Below are 16,549 nucleotides of genomic sequence, written 5' to 3'. Positions count from 1 at the left end.
GTACCCACTACCAGACTAGCAAGCATCAAGTAACAAGAAAAAAAAAGTCTACTACTGAGAGAGGGACGTGAAAGAAACATTCTCCATGGTACAAGTACACAAGGAAGACTTAAACCCAAGGGTGCAGTAGTAGCATTCATAAAAATTACTCTGGCTTGCAGGGTATGGTGGCTCACGCCTGTAATTCCAGCACTTTGGGACGCTGAGGCAGGTAGATCACTTGAGGTCAGGAGTTTGAGACCAGCTAACATGGTGAGACTCCCGACTCTACTAAAAATACAAAAGTTATCCGGGTGTGTGGCATGTGGCATATGCCTGTAATCCCAGCTACTCGGGAGGCTGAGGCACAAGAACCCCTTGAACCTGGGAGGCGGAGGTTGCAGTGAGCTGAGATCCCACCACTGCACTCCAGCCTGGGCGACAGAGTGAGACTCGGTCTCAGAAAGAAAAGAAAAGAAAAGAAAAACTCTGGCAAGGCAGCCCCAACCAGGAGCCCATCTCCATTAGACCCAGTCATGGCATCTATTATAGAAAAATACCATTATATGAGATTAGGGGGAAAGACTATCCAGTATGAAGCTTTATGTTTAACACAAAGGAGTAACTTGGAGATTGGTATAAGGTGACCCCATGAAAAAATAGTTCACATTGTTGAAAGACAGTTGTGTCTTTGGAATTATTTTTAGTAAAGAATAGAGGAGTGATGGCTTATAAACAACAGAAAGGAACTTGTAGAATCCACTCATCCCTCAAGATCTGGTGGGTTCCAGGACCCTCAAGGATACCAAAATCCATGGATGTCCAAGTTCCTTATATAAAATAGTTTACTATTTGCATGTAACTTATGTACATCCTCTCATACACTTTATCTCTACATTTAATATCTAATACAATGTAAATGCTATGTAATTTGTTGTTATGCTATACTGTTTATTTGTATTATTACAACTAAGCTTTCTAATATTGTATTTTGTGGTTGTACTGTTATTTTTTATTGCGTGGGGTGCTGGACCAGCAGATGGGGATCTCTGAACAGACTGAACTGGTACCACCAAAGGAATACTAATACTAGTGCAGATATACTGGGAAAAGAGAAGTTCATTTCCTGGCCTCTTCTGTCTTGGTGGAAATCATAAGAGCACCCAGGTGGTGGAGAAACTTTCTTAATGAAAGAGCATATGGCATGGACTGGTGACTTGGAACATTAATCCCAAAGAGAAGTCAAAGGCAATTTTTTCTCAAGACCCTCATTTACCTTCTAGTGGCAGCAACCTAATTCTGAAGATAGAGAAAATATGTGTTTTAACTTTTAGTTAATTTTAGTTAATTGAAAAACTGGAAAGTTAACATTTCACTTTGAAGATTATCAAGACTAGTTGTTATTGTCTGTTTTAGTGTTTCATTTGTACCTCCATAAGAAGGTGGCAAGGGCTTAGAAGAGCAGATAAAAATCAAATATGCGGCCAGGCATGGTGGCTCACACCTGTAATCCTAGCACTTTGGAAGGCTGAAGCCAGCGGATCACTTGAGGCCAGGAGTTTGAGACCAGCCTGGCCAACATGGTGAAACCCTGTCTCTACTAAAAATACAAAAATCAGGCAGGCGCCTGTAATCCCAGCTACTCAGGAGGCTGAGGCAGGAGAATTGCTTGAACCCAGGAGGCAGAGGTTGCAGTGAGCTGAGATTGCACCATTGCACTCCAGCCTGGGTGACAAGAGTGAGACTCTGGCTAAAAAACAAAAACAAAAAAAAAAATTGGTTAGTTTTCCTGCATCTAGAATCTTTGTTTGAAGAAATTGAGACTGGTAGAAATGAGGTCTAGTGATCACCTGTTATGTTTAATTGAATAATCCTTCTCCTATATAAAACCATTAAATATTATTGTACATAGATTATGTATACAAAAAAAAAACAAAATTCAAAAATGCATCTAGCCAAAGTACCATTAAGAGCAAATAATTTCTTCTTAATACCACTGTCTTTTTAAAGAACAAGATAGAGCTGAGAAAAGTATTCTGGCTTCTCTTCATCTGGTCAATGGCAAAAGGGCAAAAACCAGAACACTGTTATGCTGTATTAATTTTTAAAGTCCAATTAAAGCTAACATCTACAACCTTTCTTCTGTTGTGTTTGCGAAAGATTTTTAAACATTAAACACAAAGTGCTGATTGCAAGAGAAGAGGAAAGCTCTTGCTGCTACACTCTGCCAGTGATAAAAGCTTTGTCCCTAGAGACTTAGCTAACATTTAGTCACATGATACAATGTACGCCGCACACAACTTTGTTCTATTCCAAGGGCTTCCTTTCATCTAAATGACCAAATAGAGCCTGACATTATTATCTCTGATTTTATTACTTCCTATAAAAGCTTAGGCACCGGATTGAAATGAGAATATTAAACAACAGAAAAACCTGAAACATTCTAAGCTTGGAGAAAATGGCTTTAATAAAAATTGTTACATATTCTTAACTACTCATCAACTTGCATATCTTCATAATTTAGCTCAAGAAATAAAAGCTTTCTATATTTGAGCAGGCTCCCAGGTTTAGGCAGGTTAGGATAGCGTATGGATTCCTTACCCACATGTACTTCCTACTACCAAACTTGCCCTTAAATAACTATTAGAAAGGACTCTTCTGGTGACCAAAACTCTTGAACTGGCTTAGCAAAAAGAGGAATTTACTAAAACAACACTGGAGTACCTTATTTAAAAGAATTATACAAAGACAAGAAGGTGGACAAAGACACAGTTGGGACTAGTGCAGGTTTTATTCTAAAATCACATCTGTTTCCATGGGCTAGCTTAATCTTTCCTCACTGCAGAATGGCTTTTTCCACATAAAGAAAAACCTGGCTGCCTAGAGCTAGAAAGCTGCACATATTATAGCTTTAATCATAATCTTTCAGTCGCAAATGCAAAATTATCAGGGAAGGTTCTCATTGGCCCAAATAAATTATATGTCCACCCTTGGACAAATTAACTCTGATTAGGTGGGTGGGGAACTGTATCCAGCTTGAATAGCTAGGTAGTCCTGAAGTATACACATGGGACAAAGAGGTATGTTAAACATATGAATGGAGGATGAAAGTTCCAGAAAAAATGTGTTAAACACACAGAAGTTTACTACCCTAAAAAGTCAAGTTATCTTCAATAACTTTTTACATTAAAACTTACTAATGTCACTATGGATTTTTTTCTATTGAATTAAAAATAATGACTATTGGCCAGGTGCAGTGGCTCACAATTGTAATCCTAGCACTTTGGGAGGCTGAGGTGGGACGATCCCTTGAGCTCAGGAGTTCAAGACCAGCCTGGGCAAAATAGTGCGACCCTGTCTCAATAAAAATAAAAAAAATTAAAATAAATAAACAAATAATATAAAAAATAAAAAATTAGGCATAGGAGCATGTACTTGTAGTCTCACCTACTTCGGTGGCTGAGGCTGGAAGATTCCTTGCACCCAGGAGGTCGAGGCTGCAGTGAGCTGTGATTACACCACTACACTCCTAGGTGACAAAGCCAGACCTTGTCAAAAAAAAAAAAAAAAAAAAAGACTATGGAAAAAAGAACTGATCTTGTTTTGTTTGCCAGTTAAACTTCTGTAGGTAATGCTACAACTTTCAAGTTTACATATTTATATGCTAAATTGTTTCAGAAAGAATTTAAGACAGAATGAAATATGTTAAGTAACAACAGAACATAAATTAAATGTGAAACAAAGGAGGGAAAAACAAAGGTGGAAACAGAATGAAATAATAAATAATGTATTCTTGTTTTTCTTTTTTTTTGAGATGGAGTCTTGCTCTGTCACCAAGCTGGAAGGCAGTAGTGTGATCTTGGCTCACTGCAACCTCCGTCTCTGGGTTCAGGTGATTCTCCTGCCTCAGCCTCCCGAGGAGCTGGGACTACAGGCACGCACCACCATACCCAACTAATTTTTCTATTTTTAGTAGAGATGGGCCAGGATGGTCTCGATCTCTTGAGCTCGTGATCTGCCCGCCTTGGCCTCCCAAAGTGCTGGGATTACAGCATGAGCCACCACGCCTGGCCAAATAATATATTCTTAATGCAGGTAAACGTGTTGTTAAATTAAACTTATAGGCAGCCATTGTTTTGGACAGAGCTCCTTCACTAGGCTCAACAGATCAAACCAAAATCGATTTACTCATGTTGAAGTTCCATGCCACTAAGCCAAAACTAAGTTGTTTATCTGACCTTCCAAGAAATCAGGAGAGGGATAATAGCCAAATCCCCAATAGGCAGGTGTTAGCCAGCATAATAAAAAAGTACCGTCTACTTTAACCTTTGCAAAGAAAGTAATTTTGAAACGACCAACCCACTTTTTTTTTTCTTTCAGATGAGGTCTTGTTCTGTCAACCAGGCTTAAGTGCAGTGGCATGGTCACAGCTCATTGCAACATCTAATTCCTGAGCTTAAGCGATCCTTCCACCTCACTTCAGCTTCCCAAGTAGCTGGGCATACAAGCGTGTACCACCATGCCTGGCTAATTATTTTTCAGTTTTTGTTAGAGACGAGGTCTTGCTGTGCTGGCCAGGCTGGCCTTGAACTCCTGCCCTCAAGCTATCCTCCCCCCTTGGCCTTCCCAAACTGCTGGGATTATAGGAATGAGCCGCTGTGCCCAGTCCTAATCTGCTTTTTGTTATTTCTGCTTTCCTCAGTCCATTTCTGTCTATAAAGTCAACCTCCTCTGATCAGCTCATTGGAACACACAGAATGAGGTGTTGCCTGATTCTACAATTGATAATAAAAGCCAATTAAGATCTTTAAAATTGGCTGAGCACAGCGGCTCATGCCTGTAATCTCAACACTTTGGGAGGCTGGATGCAGGAAGATCACTTGAGGCCAGGAAATCAAGACCAGCCTGGGTAACACGGTGAGACCTGCCTGGGGAACACAATGAGACCCACCTGGGCAACACAGTGAGCCCCTGTCTCCACAAAAAAATTAAAAAATAACACACCCTCAAAAAACCCATAAAAATTAATTATTTTAAAAAGACCTTTAAAATAAAATTGTTGTAATATTGTCTTTTGACAACATACATTTGGGGAGGGTTACAAATCTAAGTTTTCCAGTAACTTTGTCAGTTACAAACTTCATAATGTACTTTAGGTAGTGAACCAATTGCTTAAGAAGCATAAAATGTAGGGTGGGCACAGTGGCTCATACTTGTAATCCCACTCCTTTGAAAGACTGAGGTGAGGGTATGGCTTGAGGCCAGGAATTTGAGACCTCTTAGGTAGCTAGAAGTACAAGCGTGTATGTATCATCATGCCTGGGAAACAGCAAGATGCTGTCTCTACAAAAAATAAAAAATAAGGCCAGGCGCGGTGGCTCAAATCCCAGCACTTTGGGAGGCGGAGGCAGGCAGATCACGAGGTCAGGAATTCGAGACCAGCCTGGCCAATATAGTGAAACCCCGTCTCTACTAAAAAATACAAAAATTAGCCGGGCGTGGTGGCGTGTGCCTGTAATCCCAGCTACTCAGGAGACTGAGGCAGGAGAATCACTTGAACTCAGGAGGCGGAGGTTGCAGTGAGCTGAGATCGCGCCACTGCACTCCAGCCTGGGTGACAGAGCGAGACTCTGTCTCAAAAACAAACAAACAAAAAACACATAAGCCAGGAATGATGGTATATGCCTGTAGTCCTATCTACTCAAGAAGCTGAAGCAGAAGGATTATTTGGGCCAGGAATTCAAGGTTACAGTAAGCTATGACCCTGCTACTGCACTCCAGCCTGGGAGACAGAGTGAGACCCTGTCTCAAAATAAAAAACAACAACAAGACAACCATAAAATACACAAACAAATGTATATATATACTTCATACATAGTAAGAAAGGGACTTCTGCTAGAAATCCCCACTTAGCCTCCATAATATTCCTGATATCTCTCTTCATTTATTAGGGATAAAGAAATAGAGAGTGACTATGTTAGCAAGGAGACAAAGGGGGAGAGCTGCTACTTGAAAAGTGCTCTGTGATATGTCTTTGAGCAGAGACTTGAATAAACAGATGATGCGAGCTTTGAGAATATCTGGAAGAACATTCCAGGCAGAGGAAACAGTAAGAATAAAGCCCAGCAGGCTGGGCACGGTGGCTCACTCCTGTAATCCGAGCACTTTGGGAGGCCGAGGCGGGAGGATCATGAGGTCAGCAGATCGAGACCATCCTGGCTAACACGATGAAACCCCGTCTCTACTAAAACACGAAAAATTAGCTGGGCTCGGTGGCGGGCGCCTGTAGTCCCAGCTACTCGGGAGGCTGAGGCAGGAGAATGGCAGGAACCCAGGAGGCGGGGTTTGCAGTGAGACGAGATTGTGCTACTGCACTCCAGCCTGGGTGACAGAGTGAGCCTCCATCTCAAAAAAAAAAAAAAAAAAAAAAAGAATAAAGCCCAGCAAACAAGTATGCTTAACATGTTCAAGGAAAAGCAATGAGGCCAATGGGTCTGGTACAGAATGAGGGATAAAATGGTAGGTCATTTGAGAGGTAGAACCAGACTGTGTAGGATACTGTAAGCCATGGTGAAAACTGGTTGCTATTCTAAACATAAAGGGAAAACACTGCAGGGTTTTCAGTGGAGAATTAACATAATATGACTTTGATTATAAAAGGCTCACCCTAGCTGCTATGTGAAGAATAGACTTTTAGGAGGTAAAAGTGGAAGCAGGGAGGCAGGTTGAGAGGCTATTAGGGAAGTCTAGATAAGAGACCAAGAGACCTTAGGACTCTCAGCCTGGCCAACATAACGAGATCCTGTCTCTACAAAAAAATAAAAAATTAGTCAGGTATGCTGGTACACACCTATACTCCCAGCCACCAAGAAGGCTGAAGCAGGAGGTTCACTTAAGCCTAGGAGTTCGAAGCTACAGTGCGCCACTGCACTCCAGTCTGGTTGACAAAGCAAGACCTTAACACTAAAATAAATAAATAAATTGAATTGAATTAAAATTTTAAAAAATAGTGGCCGGGCACAGTGGCTCACGCTTGTAATCCCAGGACTTTGGGAGGCTGAGGCAGGTGGACTACCTGAGATCAGGAGTTTGAGACCAGCCTGGCCAACATGGTGAAAACCCATCTCTACTAAAAATACAAAAATTAGCCAGGCATGGTGGCAGGCACCTGTAATCCCAGCTACTTGGGAGGCTGAGGCAGGAGAATTGCTTGAACCTGGGAGGTGGAGATTGCAGTGAGCTGATATTACGCCATTGCACTCCAGCCTGGGTGGCAAGAGTGAGATTCCATCTCAAAAAAGAAAGAAAGAAAGAAAAAATACCTTAGGACTAAGTGGAAGCATTGAGGGTGAGGAGAAGTAGTCAACTTTGGCCTCTATTTTGGAGGTAAATCTGAGACGTTTTGCTGATGGACCTCTCTTGTGGAGACAGAGAAGACTGGTAATTGAAAAGCAGTCCTCTAAGGACAATGGACATAAGACTGGTCTGTATATGCTCCTGCTGAAGTTATTTATCTTGATACTGAGAGAGAAAAGATCTTAAGTTATAAAATAGGGAAATGAACATTGTATAACTTTAAAACCCTTCACTTTCCTTTTCTTTATGGCCTCAAATGCTCATGAAAAAACAACTTTTAATCACTGCAGACAGTTTCAAGAAGTTAAAAAATACCCTTCGATTAGTCTCGCAGTGTCTTATCAACACTCTAGTGTTGTTTCTTCTTAAAAAGGCCTCTAGTGCAATGAATTAGCTGAGACTACCATACCAAATCTTCATAGGTAATAAAACTAGAGGTTTTGTAAACAGAACACCTACATAAAATGTCACATAAACTGGTATTCCTTAACAACTGGCACAATGAAAAGAGGAGACAGGCAGTGAAAGGAAGTCATCTGGAAAGAGTTACTGAAACCCTCAGTTTCCAAACTGGTTTCAACTAATTAATGTTGAAAAGTCATCTTGTACTTTGGAAATGAAGCATTTGACTTCAAGGAAAGTCAGGAGAAAAAGGGGTTAAAAAAAAAAGCAAGGAAACTGGTTATTTTATGTAGAAACATCAGTAATGTCACCTAAAATCTGTAGTTTGATCAAGATGTTTTTCTAGGAATTTGAAATCCCAGACAAACTAAAGCTCAGAGAATTTGCTGTTAGACTTGCACTACAGAAAATGTTAAAGGAAGTTTTTCAAGCTGAACTAAAATACCAGATGTAAACTTGCATGTATACAAGGAATGAAGAGCATTGCAAGTGAAAAATGTGTGGGTAAATATAGAATATATTTTTTTCATATCTTAATTTTTTTAAACATTGTAAAGTTGTTTTATGGTAGAAATCAAAGCAAAATATATGATAACAAAAACAGGAAGAATGACAGGAGCATAAAGACATACGTGATATAGTTTAATTTAATTTGAAGGATACCCAAAGGAAATGAAATCACCACCTTATAAAGATATCTGCACTCCTACACTTACTATAGCTTTATGCACAACAGGCAAGATATGGAAACAGCTGGAGTGTCCACTGATGACTGAATGGATAAAGAAATTGTGGCTGGCTGGGCACGGTGGCTCACGTTTGTAATCCCAGCACTTTGGGAGGCCGAGGCGGGCGGATCACGAGGTCAGGAGATCGAGACCACGGTGAAACCCCGTCTCTACTAAAAATACAAAAAAATTAGCCGGGCGTGGTGGTGGGTGCCTGTAGTCCCAGCTACTTGGAGAGGCTGAGGCAGGAGAATGGCGTGAACCCGGGAGGCGGAGCTTGCAGTGAGCTGAGATTGCGCCACTGCACTCCAGCCTGGGCGACAGAGGGAGACGCCGTCTCAAAAAAAAAAAAAAAAAAAAAAAAAAAAAAAAAAGGGGTGGAGGAGGGAAAAGCCGAAAACCGGGGGGGGGGGGATTACATGGAAGACGAGGGGCACACAACCCCCACCCCAGCGGGACAAAAGGGGGGCCCGCCCAAAAAAAAAAAAAAAAAAAAAAAAAAAAAAGAAATTGTGGTATACATATATACATACACAATGAAATATTATTCAGTCTTAAAAAAAAAGGAGATCCTGCCATTTACAACAACATGGGGATGAACCCAGAGGACATTATATTAAGTGAAATAAGCCAGACATAGAAAGAAAAATACTGCACGATCTCATTTATATGTAGAATCTGGAAAAAATACATATAATACATAGAAACAGAAAGTAAACTGGTGATTACCAAGGGAAGGGGGTAGGGCAGGGAAAAGGAAATTAGAATAAATAAGAGTATGTAGATCAAAGGGTACAAAGTTGCAGTTATGTAAGATGAATAAGTAAAAACAAAAAAAGGATGGATGGACGGAAGGAAAGAAGTGAGGGAGGGAGGAAGCGGGGGAGGGAGGGAATAGACTCTTGAACAATCAACTTGACCTACTTAAGTTCTAGAAGAGTAAATCCACAAACTGCAGAACATACATTCAAGTGCAGAAAAAAACACTGATTCTTCTACTGCATCTCAATAAATTTTTTAAAGTCCCAATAAACTTTAAAAGCTGAGCTAATACAGTGTTTGTATTGTGACCAAAACAGAATCAAATTAGAAATCAATTACAAAAAGATATCTAGAAAAGCCCCAAGTATTTGTAATTAAAGTAACATGCTTCTTAATAACATATAGGACAAATAAGAAACCACAAGTATAAGATGCTTTGAACTGAATAATAAACATACAACATATCAAAAATTAAGGGTGCAGCTAAACCAGTGTTTGAAGGAAAATCTATAGCTCTTAATGTTTATATTAGGGGGAAAAGTTTAAAATCAATCATCTTAAGTTTTAAAAAGTACAAATTTAAATCCAAGAAAGCAGAGGAAAGAATATGTGAGTGAAAATTATTGAAATAGAAAATAGAAAAACAGAAATTACAGAGAAAACCAATAAAATGTACATACATTTTAACCTGCAGTTCCTAGATACACCTATACAGGTATAAAATCACTATTTGACAGTAACATCCATCAGATATGAATTTATAACCAAGAAAATGAAAAAAACTTAGATGACAAAAATGAAGAAACTTGTTAGATAGACATCTATATAATAGAATGCAATGCTTTATTTTTTAAAAAAATTGCAGCTTTACAGGTACTAATGTGGCATGATCTGCGATCAAGCAAATAACAGCAAGACGCAGAACAGTTTGTAAAGAATACTACCATACGTGTAGGTGTGTGCTTATTTATTTATTTTTATGGTGTATGTTTTTTAAAGAATATGTGCATGCATTTATTTTTATATATTCACATAAACATTTTTTAGAAATAGAGACTGGATGGACTGGATATGGTGGCTCACGCCTATAATCTCAGCACTCGGGAGGCTAAGATCAGTGAAGGTCAGGATCCAGAGACCAGCCTGGGCAACATGGTGAAACCCTGTCTCTACTAAAAATACAAAAATGTGCACCTGTAATCCCAGCTACCTGAGGCAGGACAGTTGCTTGAATCCAGGAGGTGGAGGTTGCAGTGAGTCGAGATCACACCCCTGCACTCCAGCCTGGGCAACAGAGCGAGACTCTATCTCAAAAAAAAAAAAAAAAAAAAAAAGACACAGAGATAGGATGAAATCATATATTATAGTGATAATTGCAGCACACCTCCTAACTAATTTTATCATAAAGATTTTGAGTCATTTTTCTAAAGTAACTATCACATGACCAGGATATTATAGAAACTAAAAAACAAACAAACAAACAAAAAAAAAAAACAAAAAAACTAAACTGATATAGAAAAATCAGTTTGGGTAAGAAAAAAAATAGAAGACTACTTGGTTTATCCAGAGTATCAATAATTACTTACAATACATTGATCTTATCAATTAAGACTCGTCTATGGAATTAACTTTCATGAAATTGATCAGATAATGGCAAATAAAAAACAAAAACCTCTTGCTTATTCAGAAGCATGTATTATTTCTGTACTTCAAAAAGCCATGTAAAATGATTGCCAAATGACTTAGGCAATTCTGGTGAATATTTTGATGATAGAACTTAGATTATTACATATCCTTGGGCTGGGCATAGTGGCTCATACCTGTTATCCCAGCAACATGGGAGGCTGAGGCAGGAGGATTGCTTGAGCCTAGGAGATTGAGGTTGCAGTGAGCTATTATTGCACCGCTGTACTCCATCCAGGGCAACAGAGCAAGACCCTGTCTCTTGGAAAAAAATTACATATCCTTGGAATAAAAATAGGTAGTTAAATCCAGGGAAGACTGTAATACAAGGACTAATTTCATCAGATTTACAGATTTTTTTAAAAAGTCAACTCATCAACACAAATTTTATTAATAGCAGGGTAAAAACAAAAAAAAGACTAAATTCAATTTAAAAAACACTTTAAAATCTTGATTGAAAATCCCAGAAGGTAGTAAAAGCTTAATAGGTAAGAAATGAGTGTTCTCTGAAGGTTTTGGGGGAAGAGGCAGCTCTTCCTATTCAGTCATTTTGAGAAATGCAGTACAAAATGCTCCAAGAGCATTCAGTTTTGATGAAGCCATTTATAAGAGAATCAAAGTATAAGCTTCAGTTCAGTAAAGTGAATAGCTATCAGAAACAAATGTGCATGTCTATAATTATCACATCTATGCTGGTTGACAAATCCTGAAAGCGACTATATAAATGGTAATGCAATGAATATACTCTACATTCCTAAGGAATTCTGCGTGAATATGAATTCCTGAATTCATTCCCTTAAATGAATTATAGATTCTCAAACCTGGTAGTCAAAAGAAATATGCAACAATACTGAAGAAAAATAAACAACACCAAAGAATCCTAATAACCCTTTCCCTTTACCCTTTCATAAAAATTCCAACCCAGAACCTTCAAAGCAAAAACCCCTACTTAATATCAGACTCAACTTCTAGACTTCAGCATTTTAGTTTTCCATAATTGAAGTCCAGATAGTTGTCAATATCCTTAAGATTTGTTGGGAAAGATACAATCAGATAAGGTACTTTGAATTCCAATTTCAGGCACCTCATGATAATATATACAGAGATGCCACATATTCCGTTATTACTGTTTCACTCTCCTGAGCGTTTAAGTCATTCCTGGGTAGTAAGTGAAAGGACACAGAAAGGTGCATTAACTCTCTCAGCCAACTTGGCAACTATTTGGTGCACAGCTACCATGCACTAAGTGTGCCTCTAAGTACATGGCTTGGGATCTCAAAGTCACTCAAGCACTAGGGAGAAAACACTCCATTGTTATTTAATGTTGGGATTTTGCTGCTCTATAAACTAGTCTTATGCAAAAGTTTTAGGAGATGATACTCAAATGGAAATATATATCCTTTCCTAAGTCGCAGAAAATAATGAAGTCAGAAAGGCAACCATGAAGCTCAAAACTGTATTACCTTGATAATGTAATTTTAAAAATGTTACATGTGAAATAAGACCATTTATTTTTATTTTTTAATATTTTTGACACAGAGTCTCGCTCTGTTGCCCAGGCTGGAGTGCAGTGGCGCAATCTCGGCTCACTGCAACATCTGCCTCCCGGGTTCAAGCAATTCTCATGTCCCAACCTCCCAAGTAGCTGGGATTACAGGTATGTGCCACCACGCCTGGCTAATATTTTGTATTTTTAGTAGATACGGTGTTTCACCGTGTTGGCCAGGCTGGTCTTGAACTCCTGACCTCAGGTGATTTGCTGGCCTTGGCTTCCCAAAGTACTGGGATTACAGGCGTGAGCCACTGCACCCGGCCTATTGAGGCCATTTTAAAAATGATTGTGACATTATTTTAAAAACTTCAGTATCTATCCATCTCTATATACATATATATGAATGAGAGATACAGCATAATAGAGGAGAAATGGAATAAGTAAATATCTCTGAAAACACTGAGTACAGGTACAAATGTGATTAAAAGACACAGAGTATGAGATGAAATATCCATCTTAAAATTTCAGTGCTTTGGTGGTTAAAACAGTAAGAGAAAAACAACATTGTTTTGCACTAGGAAACCTGTTTCTAATCAACTGAGCTATTCTATGGGGTCAAATAAAAATGATTAGCTTATTAAAAGCGTAGCTTTGCTATTTAATAAGCAAAAATGATTGAAAATTCTGCTCCAGATCCTGATAATTTTAGTGTTTCTAGTTAAGCCTGCAAAATTGCATTCATTATTAGTGTCTAGATTCATTAACAATTCAATTTATAGATATTAATGCTTATAATGCATGCTTCGCTTGCCAAAACTTGAAGAGAAATTGTTTCAATTAGCTTTCATGGATCATGAATCCTACCGGTTGGGTATTTTTAGAGAAAAGATACGAACACATCCCCAAGCAATACTAATGCACAGCTGGGACTTGTGTGTAAGGTCACTTGAGTTAACAGTTTAAAAGGAAAAACAGTAAATGAGTTTTACCCAGATGAGTAAGATAGGAGAAGTCTTCTGTTTCCAACCAAATATTTGAAAGGCATTTAAGAAAAATGGCAGCAGAATTATTTGCTTTTGAGATCTCTGGAAGATAAAACCATTAGGCCAAAATTGGCAATCTAAACTCAAGGAGCAGTATTCAGCACATAAGACAATATGGGAGACCTTAAATTTTCCCTTTGTAAAAAAGGGGATTTCTTAGAAGTCACAAGCTTAACAAAAATGCAAATCCTGTCACCTGCACAAGGGTCATGCCCCAGTGGTAGGAGAATAAAAAATAGACTGATACCACAAATGATCCAGATGACAATCCAGATTTACAGATAATTACTAACTCTCTGTTTCATGTTAGGCCACACACAACTAGGTCAAAGTTGCTATTTACTGTCAATGGCAAACGGTATTCTTAGGTAGAAGACATATTCTTTGGAGGATGTCTACCTCCTCCAGATACATTTCTCTCACATTAATCTTCATGTAAATTAAAGACAATAGCCCATCTTTGAACTTTTCTCATAGTGTAGTACAATGTCTACATTTCCTTGTGGTGTCTGGTTGTTTGTAGCTTGGTATTTACTGGAATATCAAGAGAATGAGTCGACTTTTTACCTTAAAGCTAAGAGATACTTCATTTGTCCTCACCGAAATGCCGGCCTATGTTGCATACTTAAGCATAGACTGAATGATGTCTCGTGATTTTCCCACGAACTACAATTTCACCTCCCTAAAGGATCCCATTTAGTGAACTTGGGAAAAATCTAAAGCTAACAGTATGGAATCAAAATAAGGTTTAAAATGACCATAAGATTCTGGAAAACTAGTCCAACACTACAACTCTAAGGACATCAATGTCATAAAAGTACAGTTGAGAGACAGAGAACATGAAAAGCACAGAAACTCTTCAGAATGTTTGGATAAGGAAGTATGAGAACATGTGAAATATTTCTAAAATCAAACTGAGCTTTGGATTGAAGCTTAGATATTGGTCTGGAGGAACAACAAATACATCCGTAAAAATATTCATTACTGTGCTTTTTAATCTTAATAGTGGTATAACTTTCCCATTGACAAGTAAGGCATATAAATCTCTAATTTATAATAGGTAGGCATTAAAACTCAAAAATATCAAGATTAAAATCTAATTTCTGAAAAAATATAAATTAGATCAAAAAGAAATCTGACTGCCTTTACAAAGTAATAAAAACTAATATATGAAAATGAACTACAAGAGGCTGGAAGAAAAATGGAAAAACAAGTTTGGAGAGAAAAGTAAAAAAAAAAAAATCAGTGTTTTCAGTCAGGTGCGGTGGTGCGGGCCTGTAGTTCCAGCTACTTGAGAGGCTTAGGTGGGAGGAGACCAGCCTGGGCAACATAGAGAGACTGACTCTTAGAAACAAAATGAAACAAAAAAAATTTAAAACCAAATGTGGAATAAAGTAAGCAACTTTTTATAAATACCATCATTACTTAGCATTTAAAAAAATTCTATTTTTTTACTATAATAATTTGAGTAAAGGTCTAAAAGATTGATGGAAAAGGACCAAACTAAGAGTGATAGTACATGGGATGACTGCAAAAATTAACGATGTAAACTATTTGTTTATTCAATCACTACGACTGCAGAAATATATATATAAAGTGCGTTTCTCATACTGCCAAATTCATCATGAGTATTTTTGAAAAAACACAACTTATGTTTTAAAACAAATAAGTTATTTAATACATTAGCACCCCCAAACACACACATACATCTAAAAAGCAATGACAAGGACCGTGGTCACTGATGAAATCACTAGCCCTACCACATTACTATTCAGGTCTATAATTCATTCTTTAGTATTGGAGTCCATAGGGGCCTGGTTTGCTTGCCCACACTGAAAATAGAGAACAGGAGGGATCCCTGGTACGAGAAGCTCAGTTTTTTCCCCATTCTTTCATAAGCTTCCTCCAGCTTCTAAGTGCTCTGATTATTCTTTAGTCTCTGTGTGGCAAACCTATTACTTAAGGTATTTCTCCCACCTTGCTCCTCCCATACCTCTACAATGGATGCAAAGGTCAGTGACTCCCTCAGGAATAGTAGCATTTTCAGCAAGGGGTATGCTGAGGTAGTCATGGAACTCCCATTACTGTTAACAGGAGTTACAGGCTATTTCACTGAAAATTCCAACCCAGAGTTCTTTTGATGCTGAAAACTATATTTTCATATAACCTGTACTATGTACAGAGCCCATATAGCATAGGTTATAAGATTACAAATGATGTTTGGAGGATGACATATAAACAGCAATAAACATAACTGGGCATACAGATGATCAGAAATGCAAATTGGCATTGTTAACATTACAAAGCATTTTGTACAGGTCTCTAAGCGTAGAGATACGGAGTTAACTAGATCTCAAAATTTTGAGGAAGCACGTCTTGTTGGGGCAGGGGTGATGGTGAGGACAGGGGATATTCAGTATTACTTTACACATAAGATAAAACATTTCAGCATTTTTCCTATAATGACTACCTAGAGAAACAAAAAGGAAATTAGTTCAATGAAGTATTACACAGAATAAATTATATAAATATTATAACTCCGTGAAAGCAGGCATACCATCTTAATTACCGGTGTATTCCCATGGCAACCCTAAAATCATGCCTGCCACATAATATGCACATTCAACTCAAATATTTGTTGAAAGAACAGATAAATTATTCCTCACAACGTGGCTTAAGTTTCTTCCTGTGAAAAACAAGTTCGTGACCAATCTGGGAAACACAGTGAAACCCCATCTCAAGAAAGTGAGTAACTTCTTTCAAGTGTTGTTTGTGAGGATTAAAAGCAACCAAGCAGTACTGTATAGTGTAATACTGTCCAATGATAACGGGGAGGGGGAATGAAATGGGGTAAGGGGTACATGGGGACTCTCTATATTATCTTTGTGACTTTTCTGTAACTCTAAACTTATTTCAAAATTTACAAGTTTTTTTTTTTGTTTGTTTGTTTTAACTAAGCCAGCCAGGCATGGTGGCTCATGCCTGTGATCTCAGCACTTTGGGAGGCTGAGGCGCGTGGATTGCTTGAGCTCTGAGGTTTCAGACTGGCCTAGGCAACATGGCAAAGCCCCGTCACCACAAAAAATACAAAAATTAGCTGGGTG

This window comes from Hylobates moloch, unplaced genomic scaffold, assembly GCF_009828535.3.
Source record: "Hylobates moloch isolate HMO894 unplaced genomic scaffold, HMol_V3 SCAFFOLD_6, whole genome shotgun sequence".
Lineage (NCBI taxonomy): Eukaryota > Metazoa > Chordata > Mammalia > Primates > Hylobatidae > Hylobates > Hylobates moloch.
This window is presented reverse-complemented; position numbering follows the sequence as displayed.